The sequence below is a fragment of the Molothrus aeneus genome, chromosome 4, assembly GCF_037042795.1.
Source record: "Molothrus aeneus isolate 106 chromosome 4, BPBGC_Maene_1.0, whole genome shotgun sequence".
Taxonomy (NCBI): domain Eukaryota; kingdom Metazoa; phylum Chordata; class Aves; order Passeriformes; family Icteridae; genus Molothrus; species Molothrus aeneus.
In genome coordinates, this window is record NC_089649.1 from 39,367,746 (window position 1) to 39,380,977 (window position 13,232).

Sequence of the window (13,232 nt, forward strand, 5' to 3'; positions counted from 1 at the left end):
TGTATTACTCCATAAATGATATGTCTTTAACCAAATGAAATGTGTCTGAAGGTTTCCCTAATTACCTGCATGGAAAACAATTTAAAAATTGTAAGAAATCATCAAAGTAGGTGTTTCTAAGAAATTATGCAACTTGAATTTTTTTATCATTTTGCTAAAATAAATAGCAACTCTTCTCAAATTTTAAATGACCCAGTTTCTCGGATTTGACATCTGCTTTTTGTACAATGCCATCCATAACCTGTGAGTGTCCATTTCAGATAGCAATATCTATTTGTAAAGGAATTTAGCTTTCCATGTATTTTAAATATATAATAGCCATAGTGCATAGTTTGTAGGGCGCTGAGGTTGCTCGGGCATGATCTGCTCAGGCAAGAAGAAACGGCTTCTACAAATACCTGGTCCACAGCTTTTCTGTGGACACAGTTAAGGCTGGCCAGCCTGTAGTTCCTTCTTGCTTTTTGCTTGTCATAAAGAGAAGCATGACAGCAACTGCCTTCAGGTCATCAGAAACATTTTGAAAAGGACAGGCAGTCTCACAGAGACACCTGCCAGCTCCATGAACACCTCTGGGGATGCTGTGCACCAGGGCTGTGAACTTACATAAGTCTAAGCGGGTTAAGTAAGTGATCCACTCCTCTTTCGTCTCCTGCAGGTGCTGCTTCATGTCTGGAGAATCTCTTCAGAAGCTTAGGGATCTTGGAGGCTTGAGGAGAAGCCTTACCAAAGGAAAAAAAGCATGGAAAACCGCTTGTCTCCTAGACCTGCTTGTCTCCTAGACCTGCTGTCCATTGAGGCAGTGGCAGGCACCTCCACTGCTGCCTCCCTGCCCCTGGTGTGCAGCTGCTCCCTGTGGCCTCACCCTGCTGCACCCACCGAGGGCTCACAGCTGCTCCTGGCAAAGCCAGAGCCAGCACACCTTGTCCTGCCCTGCCCTGCCCTACCTCCCTTTCCCACCGCAAGGCTTTTAGAATATTGTAAAGTTTTCTAGGCAGGTTGGGTTTTGTCATGAAAGAGGAAATAATAGAGTTTAAACAACTGCAGTCTTGGAAAAAGAGCGTGTGAGGGTGTGTTTGGTGTTAGTATTTATTTTTATTTTATTTTTTTAGGTTTTATTTATTTGTTTGATTTATTTATCTATGAGCTTTGTGAGTGATGTTGAGTAGAAGCCAAGGCATGTGCTGCTGGAAGATAAGAAAAATAAGGCAAAAAGGGAGACTGGAATGAACAGATAATGTTCTGACACATTTGATAGATATTCCTTATCTAGGATGCTATTATCATGGAAGTAGTAGAATTACAGGGCTGAACTGCTTTTCTTAGGGTCATTTTATATGTTAGGGGTGGGATATTACAGAGCTGAGAAGCCAGAGAAAGTCTTATGAAAAAAATTAATCTAGTACTCAAAATGAGATACAGATGTTAACATAGTCTTCTCGCCAGGGATAGCTGATATTTCTCATTGCTTTCATATGCCAAAGGGACAAGTATCCCAAGGCTTTGTGCAAACAGCACATTTGTTTTAGACTTACTGTCCTGTTTTAAACTTTACTTAGACAGTGGACTGTATTTTTTGTTGATAGTCCTCTAAAAGTATATGATGCCCACTATGGCTTGTGGAAAGTTGTCATCCCTAATTTCCATCCTAATATTAAAGAAAGCAGATTAACCTTATATATCAGAAAAGATGAAGTGTTGAGAAGAAGATGGGTGCAACTCAGCTGGAGTAGGAGAGAAGCTGAAAAATATGGGCAACAAAGGCATAAAATCATTTGCTATTGTGAATGTGTAGTTCATTAATCTATTCAAGAGGAACAGCACCTTCCACCAGTTTCTGTGGCATCACAAAGGAACTCCTGACAACTTGCTATTAAGTTCAGCTTGTTAGGAAAATCAGCTGAGGAATAGGCTAAGTTGTGGAGGTCTTCATGCACACATGTACCCATGAGGTTAACTGAGAGCTTCCTGTATTATCTTTCCTGTGAGGTGGCACAGGTGAACCTGGGCTGATGAGACACTTGGTTTGAGTGGTCTTAGATTTATCTGGTTTTGTTTTCTGTGTTCTTTCCTGCAATTAAAATACTTTCTGTACTTCTCTGTTTAAAGAGCTCCACCCAGCAATCTAATATAGATGTCCCAAAACACAAATATCCATTTTGAAAATCTGTTATATTTAAAAACATAACAGATTGCATTTTCATTTTTAAACATACTCATAAATTTGGAAAATCCCTTCTGTGTGTGAAAATTAGTGCAAGCTAAACAGCTAAAATGCTTTTAAAAGAAATCTTAACTTAAATAACAAAGGAGCTGGTGGGACAAATCTACATACAATTACGTAAAAAAATTACACATAAACTATCTCACATTCTGTTAGCCTCTTTGTGTGAGGTAAGAAGTGTCTTTTCCAGCCTAGTTGATTCTGTATAGAAAGCAGTGGAAGATCGGGGGTCAGTATTGGAATCTCGGATGGGTGATGTTAGAAGCTAATGATTTTAGTAAATATAAAAAATTAGTTACAAAAAAAAGGACAAACTTCTCTCATACAACTAAATACAAATTATCAAACTGTGAGGTTAAGCTCAACTAGAAACAAATAACTATGTTTTATTTGGGTCTTAGGTGCAAAGGTTATTTGATTTATAAAGCCATAAGATATACATAAAGGAATTAACAAGTCTTTCCATGATGTGTAGTAGCATTGTATTTGAGAACTTAAGGATGGTGAAATTTCAAAAGCTCAGAAAAGGGCTGAAAGTAAGACCTGAAGAAATGCCCAAAGAATTGTGCATGATTGTCTTACCTGAATTTCCCTGAGGGACCTGAAATTATCAAACTGTTCTTTTTACACATCTGCAAGAGATACTGAGATTGAAAAGCATAGACTTCTCAGGAATAAGTCAGTCCTATTTTGTCTCTTCAAAAACTGCAGCAAGCCTTAAGGGTTAGGAGATATTTCTTTAATTTAGTAAACTGCAGTTTTGATAATTATACATGGCATTCTTTTAAGCAAGTTAGGGAACTGTGATCTAGATAAGATTAGACTAAAAATATTATTCAAGTTTTTTGAGTTAAAAAAGATGTAATATTTAGTTGCAGTCACTCTTTTCTGCAGTGACTGGGGTTGTGGGGGAGGAGTGTAACTCTAAAATTCTGTACTGTGCATAATATTATTCTATGGTATTGTTGGTAGTTTTGGAAATAGAGTAGATGCTAATATTGCTGCTGTCCCAGGCTTAAAATAATCCCAATAAAATGTAGAAATACTAGCAAATAATAGACATTCACTTTGGTGAGAACAAGCAGAAGCACTAAGTAGGAATAATTAACAGCACAAATGGAAGATGGGGAATTCCCTCTAGTGCTGCAGGGAAGAATATGGGGACAGCATATTTACCATGCCATACTGTTATATGTGTGGCCAGTTCCAGAATTTTTGCTTGAAGGAAAACAAGTGTTTTCCTTCCTTTAAGCAGTAGCAGAACTCAAGATGTGCTAAAATACCTAGCAGACATCTTTTGACAAATATGAAAACACTTTATTCCTCTATCACCCTTTATGAATTGGAGCCATGACAAACATTTCTGTTTACTGGATTGATGGTCTGTGGCAAAGGCACAAGGGATAGAAACTGCTGAAACAAGATCCACTTGATCTCTAAAGATCTTTAGGAGGATTATGTGTAAGGATCCAGTAAAATAACCTGGAGGCTCAAGTTGTCTAAACAAAATGCATCTGGTAATTGACAATTCATTAAATTAAATATTAAAGGCATCAAAAAAAGACTAAGTGAACCAAAAGACTAACGAACCAAGTTTATTTGGCATAAAAATGGAAATAATGGGGGTTGCAATATGTAAAATTTTTGAGAAAGGAGATCAGCATAAACTGATATAGATATGACAAGAAGCAGGAGGGATTTATTTGAAGCAAAGGCTAGATGTATAAGTAAGAATGGTTATCTCCTGGGGTAGATTTTTTTTTTTTTTGGAGGGTGATTCAGCTTTGACTTCAGCTACTTAAAGGGAGCAGTACCAGCCCTTGTCAATATTGGTTTGGATGTGAAGATACCTCTGAATCCCACTTCCTTTAAGAAATACCAAAACAGGCCATCTTTAATGCCTTATTCCTGGCTCTTCTGCTTTCTGTAGAATTCTGCCAACTATGTAAATAAGAATCGTAAGGAAGAGAAACTGCTTCTTCTGCTACTACTGAAAGACAAAAACTATGAATTAATTCTACTGTTAAATAACTGTGTCTGTTTACTTCATCTATTCTGTATAGCCCATTTGTTCTACATGCTGAATGGAACCGCAGTTGTGCTGTTCTGGACGGCTGGACCAGTTCCCTCTGTGGTCATTATGCTTCTCCTCTCAGGCTACCAGATGGCTGTTTAGGTGTAATGATGACATCTGTTTGATTCTGCTTGGCAGTCTTGAGATTGTAGAACTCTGGAATCACTTGGGTACTACAAAATTAAATGAAGATAAAATTTTAACTTTTGTCTTCTATAATGCCCTATTGATGAATAATCGTATGGAATTTGCCATAAATTATTGTTGGACATATTCTCATTTTTTAATTTCTAATAATTTGGGTTCTGTTATTTTCTGTATTTAGTTGTACTTACTCTGTACTGGTTATTTCCTAGGTGTAGCTACAGAAACATAGAAAATTGATCACAGGAACAGAACACACTCTGGATTTTCTTCTGATGTGCAGACTACAGTGATTGAAGTATTGAATCCTTTTGCAACACCACCTTCCTGTAAGTAGGCTCAGTCAATGGAAACAGAATTTTGTTGGGTTTCTGTGTAATTCAGTACTCTGCAAGGAAAATGGCTAATTTAGTATTCTGCCGGAGAAACAGTTACAAATATTTATATGCACACATAGGAAAGAACAGTGTGAAGGCTTAAAGCTTGTTCTGATGTTCCTCCACTGTCTTTTCTGAAATTCAGGTTGAGGAAGGAAAATCATGAGTCACAGGCATTATTAGATAGCTTTTGGAAATGATAACTCTGTATACTGTAGGAGATGAAATAATGAATTTGTATAGAAGAAAAGCAAGAAAATAGAATTGTAACACGAAGGGATTATAGGGATATCTGTATTTGTTCTTATCAGGTTCTTTCTGTGTCACTAAGATAACAAGTAGTCATAGTCTCTTCCAGCTAGAGATGCACAATATGAACACTAACAGACAGCACAAACATTGTCCATGGCTGCCCTTGGCTCTGTGCTTCTTAGTTATTGTCAAGGGACACAGAAATATAGTTCTGAGATGGTCAGAGTGACAGTCTAAGGATATGTTGGGACTAGTAAATATTGAATATTTCTTAATTTGGATTTTATCACTACTACAAGCTGAGATATAAATATCTTTATTGTTATGGCAAGGAATGGATATTTTGAGATATTTGGAATTAATGAAGCATTTGGGTTTGTAAATTAAGGCCTTCTATTGACAACAGGTATTTGGATTGATATACCAGTTTTCTGGATTCAGAGTTAGAACTTCCACATGCAAAGCAATAACATTTTGGAATTACTGTGATTTATTAATTAAAAAAAATTCTAAAAAATGTTGTATTGGCCTATTTGATAGACTGACATTTTATAATGTTGAAATGTGTAGATATGTGAATTTTCCTAGATGATAAAAACACATGGTGCTGATTAGGGAATGACATACCTATATTCCTATGATATACCAAACTTCTTTAGAAATTTGACCCTGAAAGTCAGATATTCAAACTGGAATATTCAGTGCAAAGGAACTAAAATAGGGATTCAAAATGATGAAATAAAAATTTTTACTGTATTGAGCATTTAACTTGTCATTGTCAAACATATCAATGTCATTTTTGCACTTTATTTTCTGTCATATCATAACATTTGCATCTACTGAAACAGCTCTTGAATATTCAGTAGTATTGTATTGCTGTTTGGTTTGATTTTTCACTTAAAGTTGACTTTTTTCAGGGATCTAGGGAATGTAGCTTGCCATCTGTTGCTTAAATCTCTGTACATCTCTTCTGCATTGAATGGATAGCCTTTGTTGCCTGGTTTCATGATTTGGAAATAGGAAATGATGCTTTGAGATAAGGCAGTGCAAGGTTACATTAGTGCTCATTTGTTTATCTGCGCTCATTACATTTGAACCCTCTGTAAGGAGCAGCATTTGATAAGGAAAAGGTCTTGCTGTGGTGTTTCTGAAACTTCTGTGGAAAAGAAAGGCTGAGCAGAGGAGAGGGAGTTGCAAACTGTCTGGTTATAGGGTAAGCTTAAACTGTGGTAGATGAGGGAGTAAAAAATTGCAGCTATCTCTCTTAGTGGAGAAACTTTTGTCAGAGCTCAACACTTTCTCACATGCTAAAAACATTCAGCTGTAAGTTGTAGATATGTCAGAAACAAGGTATCATAAGGTTTCTCATACTTCGTGGAAATTTGTGCTTCTAATGGACATCATGAGCAGTTTGTAAATGTTTTGAGCTTGAGTATTCAAAACCAGAGGAATGCTGACATATCCATAAACATGGGGAGATGCAGTTGGGGGAACTGAAATGCCTGGATGCAGTCAAATGAATGAAGTGTTTCCCTCGTGTTCTCAGATTTCTGTTTGGTGTTTTAGATATGTTTGTATTATTTCAGCGTGCTTTTAATGGCAGAGTTGTTTCTCAGTGCTAAGCATTTGTGTATAAAATAATTGAAGTTCATACAATAAACCATAGTTCAATTTACTTGAACATGTAAATTGGCTCATTTATGAGTCACTCTTGCATGACTAGTACAACAGTATTCCACATGATAATTTAGGAAGTGTACCGTAATTGGCATATAATAATATTGAAAAAGTTTGCCCAATACATTGTATTTCTTGGACAAAAACTGATCAATTTTAATTTGTCGAATTCTATACTGCTTTCTCATGGAAGTGAAAGTATATTTATTAAAACAGCAGTGACTGTGAAGCCTAGTGTGGTAAAATTTGATAATTTCTTTTGTCAAAGAAGCAAATCATGAGATTAACTTAAGAGTAATTGTTAAATTTAAAGTGCAAGGTAGTGGGAACACAAAAAAAGCTTTATGATGAGTTTTTGTCAATCTGTATTGTCAATCATAATTTTTCAGTTAAGCAGTCATAAATCAAGGAATATTGTATTTTTTGAGGCTCATTAAAGAGACATTATACATTAGAATAGTGAGGCAGTCAGCATAATGAAATGATGAATGCCTATAACTATCTGTATGTAAATGATGTGAGACAGATTTGCTGGTGCTACAGAGGAGAATAGCAATCTATTAAACAGATCCCTGAAGGTGCTACTTCTGGATACAACTGACAGATGTTAAATGTAAACCTCTTCAACAGCAAGCACTTATTAGCACTCAGTGGGGAAAAAATGGCAATGTAGAATAAGACAAATAGCAGATAATGCCATTTAAATAACTTTGTTCTTATGAAGCTTTATTGCCACTATGTTATAGTCTGGAAGGTTGGGGTTTTGTTTGGTTTTTATTGAGAAAGCCTAGGTAGGTAAGAGAACATTTTGGAATTTAGAAATTTGTAATTTGAAACATTTAAGAAAATTCACTTAGTATTATAACTTGATGGAGCATCTATGTATGTGCCCTTTAATCAGCAGACTTATTTTGAAATGTTATTTGGTAAATATTTGTTGAATCATTATGTGATAAATGTCAGTACTGGGTGTGTTTTTTGACTCATCGGATTAGTTTTAATTGTTGTTTCCTTACTTTTTCTCCTCCCATGATAAAATAGAAAACTCTAGTCTTTCAGATTTGTCGTTCTAAAGGAAAAAGACCAGAAGCAGTTAATGAAACATGGTTAGCAATAGCAAATACTTTTAGGACATCTTATGATTTCATTTCCAGGCTATTTGTCTCAGTCCTAGCCTGAAATGCTACTCCTGGAAGTATAAAATATTAATCTGTGTGAGATTCACAATAATACAACTCTTCACCAGAGCTCAGCATTAAAGTAGTTCAGGAAACTATCAAAACCACTTGATTTATTTCTAATCCTACTTTGTAATAGATTAGGTTAGGGATTTATATTTCTTTAAAGTATGAATCTAGCCACATGAATTGATTTTTCAAATTGTCAAAGCTTACTCTAAAGCTTTTTATTTTTTGAGATAGCCTGTCCTTAATGAATTTTTTTTCTAGCTGCCAGCCAAGCTGCTGCTTGAAAGGGTAGAGATTAAGCCAACACTAAGTGTGATGCAATGTCTACATGTTTAGATGGCCTTATGTCTTTTAGTATTATGAAATCTCTGACACTGTGTGTGCTTTTTCCTTGTTATCTTTTGTCAGCTGTTTAACGCTACCTTGTGTTGCTTGCGCTAAATCTTTTTGGAATTTAGTGTTTCACTGCACCACTGCAGATTTGTAATCCCCTTTCATGGTGTTAAATTATCGGCCGCATATGCAGTGTGTCTAACTCAGTGGACATATTTATTGTTCCCAGGCTACTGTGCTTGCTAATTTGTTTCTTTATTGCTTTGCCTTGAATTAGGGAATAATCTCCCTCTCTTTTCTGACTTCTTAAAGGAATAGCTAAAGTTTATTCCCTTGTACTTTTTGTTCTTAGTTCTCACCGTCACAAATTAAATCTAGATTATTTTCTTCATGTAGATAAGTATTGGTGCATGTTCACATCAAACAGCTCAGTTTCAAGAATGTCAAATGTGAATATCATCTCAGTGGGGAAAGGAGAGTAAATACATTTTATGAGAGAATTTAAGCAATGATCCATGACTGTAACAGACTTCTCATCTAGCCAGAATTTGGAAGCAAGGAGGAGTTCATAAGTCTAGGAAATGTATTATGATCCTAGTAACCTGTGTTCATTAAATGATGAAGGGCTTAAAACTATCACCGAATTTTATCTCCTTCTCTTTGCAACACAGTAGAGTTGCAAACATTTATATTAGAAAGAAGACCTTTCTATGCATTTCCTGGATTAAGCTTTGCTCCCTTTTCTTTGCTTGTTCTGTTCTCAGCTGTGTAATAATCCCTCTTATGTCAGATGCCACAATTATTTTCAAAACTGTCTTGACAATCTCATTGAGCCAATCTCTGAAACATTTTGAAAAAAGTGAAAACATCTAACATGTACATTTGCATGGCAGATAACGAAACTGGGCCGTGTGCTAGATCTTAAAAAAAAATGCAAACAAAAAGATGACAATATGTGTTATATAGAAATCTCCTAAAATTATATCTGTTTGAACATTTTGTACCCGAAAATAGAAGAACTGAACCAGTTTTTTAGTTCAACCCTTTAGAGCTTCCATGTTGTCAAACAAAGTAACTGAGATCAGAGATTACTGCATCTGAAATTAAATTCTGTCTCCTTCTCTGAGTTTAGTTCTATATGATGGGTGTAAATCACTAGAAATGAGTCTTTTATGATGATGTTTCTGATAACTGCCCTTACTTGATGAATCAAGGCTTACAAGTTATTCACTAGTTTTGAGAATACACTTAACATGCATGTCTGATTGTAGACTGTGCATGTATTTAGGGACTATATTTATATAAAGTATACACAATGCATGTAGTCTTGTAAATATAGACTAAATATGCAATGTGTAAATTAATTTTTAATACATTTTTACTTTTAGGAAAACAACTACAGGTTAATAATGTACTGCATAATGTAATTGTTTCCAGTGGTTTGAAAAAATTGCTTTGAAATGTCTCACCAAACTTTTTTAACAAATAAGAAAGCATACTGAAATGTAAGTTTTTCATGGTCTCATTACTTCTGTTTAGACTAAAATAAATAAGAAATTTAGTACAATCACGTTTATGTAAACTGCTGAAGAATGATGGATTTTTCATTACATACTATGTCAAATCACCAAAGAAAATCCATATCACTGAAAACTAATTTGAAAATACATGTATATGTTATGTTGAGAGTTTTATTGCACTGTCATTGCATTTTAAAATCAATTTACTTCTCTTCTACTTCCCTTCTTCTACTTCAATTTGCTTCTAGTACTTCTACTAGAGTACTTGAATAATTTTTGACTAAGCTTAACATTAGGTATCATTTGCATTATTTCTTTATAATCAGTTAAATCTGAGTTGTAATCTACAAATAGAAGTATAATTTTAAATCTAATGCTTTAGTCAGTTGTATTTATCTGAATTTATGACTTTACTAATTGCAAAAGGATTGAAATCGCTTGGATGTTGTTTCTCTTTTACTCAAAGAAATCCCTTTGCAGAATGTAATAAAGAAGTGCTATGATGCTTGTCCAGCTATTTCAGCTGTTTCTTTTTTAGAACTGAATAATATGTTTAAATGATATTGAATAACAGTTGTATGAGCTCAGTTCTGCTGTGTAAGCATGCCAGGGAAGTACAAAATTAAAATATAAACCCGTCATATAATAATATTTCACTAGTACCTACTTCAAGCAATCAAACGATTACATTTGTGAGAAATTCTAGTGGCAGTATATTAAAACAAGTAATATTTTGGGTTAACTGAACATCTGTGAACAAGATGCTTGTGGATTTGTGAAACAAAAGTCAAAAGACTCTTAATGAGCCCATTCCTTGAGGCTTGGTCTCTCCAGCTTTTACAAAAAACATTTAGAATTTCACTTGTGCGAGAGCATTCTGACTGGACCAAAAAGTCATTCTTCACAATTGGTGTCAAAATAAAGAATGTTAGTGCTCATGTGGGAGAAGGAAAGCATATGTTTAGGCAACCTGTTACATCAGATAACTTTTTTTTTATTTGTTTCTATTATATATTGCTAAATTCCACAAATACAGAAAACAGAAATTTATGGATGGATAAGCTCACACATAATGTCTTTGTTGGGGGTTTAAAATCTAGTTTTTTGGGTTAAAGTGAAAAAACCCACAAATACATATTCAGCAAAAGATCCCAGACATGCCAATCTATCCAGGTGAAGGGAGGCCTAAAATTTACACATCAGAACCACAGAATATTCTGAGTTGGGAGGAACCCTCAAGGATCATCTAGTCCAAGTTTAAGTGAATGGCCCATACAGGGATCAAACCAGCAACCTTGGCATTATCAGCACCATGCTCTAGTTTTCCTTGAATAGAAAACTGGAAACTATTCTTCAGTCCTTCCAAGATAAAAGCATGGTTTCATGGTAACAATGGAAGGAGACTCAGTGATTGGTTGCTTCACTGATGCTTTTAAAATTTGACAGCCCAGCAGCAGGAGCCACTGTTACCATTGCCTCACATTTGTCATTCTGTACTTTGTCATTTAACAGTGAGGACACAGTTTTAGAACTTCATTGCCAAGAGATAACAGTTAAGGCAAGACTATGGGAAAATATGCATATAGAAATGAGTGACAGTTTTATCTTAAGACGTTTGAAGATTTCAAGAATAGAGTGTACATATAAACAGTCTTAAAGGAGTCTTTTGTTTTTCGAGATGTGGAAGAATTTTTAGCATAACAATTTAGTGGAGAGACATAAAGGTTTATGAGTAGTACTGAAAATGGTGTGGACTAAGCAACTGGATTTGCACATATTCTAGGTTTCCTCTTTAGTCATTGTAAAATGTTGACATTCGTAACTGAGACTGAAGGTGAAGAATTGTGGGGAAGAGAAGAACTAAAATTGTAACTAAATGGAAGAAAACAGTAGAAAAGAATAAACAATAGAGAGAGTGTGACTTTGGACACCAGCAAAGAGGATGAGATGAAAGGGTGCTCAAAACAGAGAAAGATAATGAGAACTTTCTTTCCCATCTTAATTTTAGACACTGCCATAACCTGAGGCAAACTGTTTGACATTGCAAAGCAGAAGCAATTATCTGTTTTACTGAAGCGATTTTCAGCTGAAAGGAATGGAAATTAGGAAATGAAAACATGAAAAAACTGGTGTAGGAATGCTGTACTAGCGAGTGTGTATTTAATATCTAGTAAATCCAGATGGGATCCATCATTTGGTAGTAGCAAAGCAAACATAAATATATACTTCTCTAAAAATGTCTTCAAATATAATTAAATATATAGATGTATATATTTTGCATCCTTTTATATCTCTATACATGTCCATTTTCATAGTTTTGTCTCCATGCATCATTAGTAACTGAGTTTTATTACCTTCCTTCCTTTTCTGGTGAACTTTAATCAAGTTTTTCACTTCATGATTGCATTTTATCATTGTATTTGAGTGATAAACTTGCACTAGGTTTCCTTCATTCTTTTTCCATTGCAATGGAAGTGCTTGCACAGTAGCCCACAATACTTTGCAATTTCCCTCAGCTGCACCACACCAAGCTATGTTTAATAAATACATAGTGTTTTAGTTTTTTGAAATTAATTTGAGAGGTAGACAAGATGGAAAGAAAAGATAGATTAAAAAATATGACATTTTAATTTGTGAAAGGAATAATTTTTTTTCTACTTGTTGCAATGTGAAAGTGATTGCATAACCTCTCTAAGGAAAAGCAGTTTTAGATTCACAAGAGTCTGGAGTAGTGTTTTACCTGATCTTGCTGATGTGCATTTCATTTTTAGTAGAGATATTTCTATAGTATTTGACTGAAGAAAACAGGCTTCCCTTGTATTCTAAGAGGATTTGATTCTATATTTAACCAACAGCACCTTTTCCTGATTTTCCTATTAGTCTGTCTTTATCTCCACCCAAGTTGTCTTGCTTTTACCCTCCGATTCCCTCCCGGACCCCACCGATGGGGGTGAGTGAGGGCTGTGTGATACTTGATTGCTGGCTGGGGTTAAACCATGACAGGAGGGAAAGCCAGATAAAAGGACTAACATTTTCATAACTTATCTTAAGAGGGAACTTATTTTTTGGCTGAGTTGGAAACATATTGTGTAAAAGATACAAGACCATATTAAGCAATAACTTGAAGTTTATAGAGTAAACAAACATACAAAAGCTGTTAAAACAATGGAATTTTACAGATGTTAAACTGGATAAGGTGTTTTCTTTAGTGTGCTCTATATTGAACACTAACATAAATACATTTCATACTGAAATATTTCATGCAGATAAATTTCATACTGTGCATAGGCATGTTTGTGTGTCCATGTAGATTAAAATTAACTTCTCCATGTTGGGATTTGTTTTGTGACTAGGAAATAACAAAATCATGCAAGAAAATAGAGTTGCATTACTGTTATCATAACAACACCAAGAATAATTTGACCACACAAGCATCTGCGTTTGTGT

General features: G+C 35.0%; 1 protein-coding gene across 1 annotated transcript in view; it reads left to right on the plus strand.

The window, feature by feature from the left end:
- Positions 1-13,232, plus strand: part of TENM3 (teneurin transmembrane protein 3) — a 1,295,372-nt gene that overhangs the window by 45,989 nt on the left and 1,236,151 nt on the right. Inside the window, exon 2 of the mRNA XM_066548306.1 lies at positions 4,652-4,768. The gene's annotated coding sequence lies outside the window, so the exon portion shown is untranslated. The remainder of the gene's footprint in view (positions 1-4,651; positions 4,769-13,232) is intronic.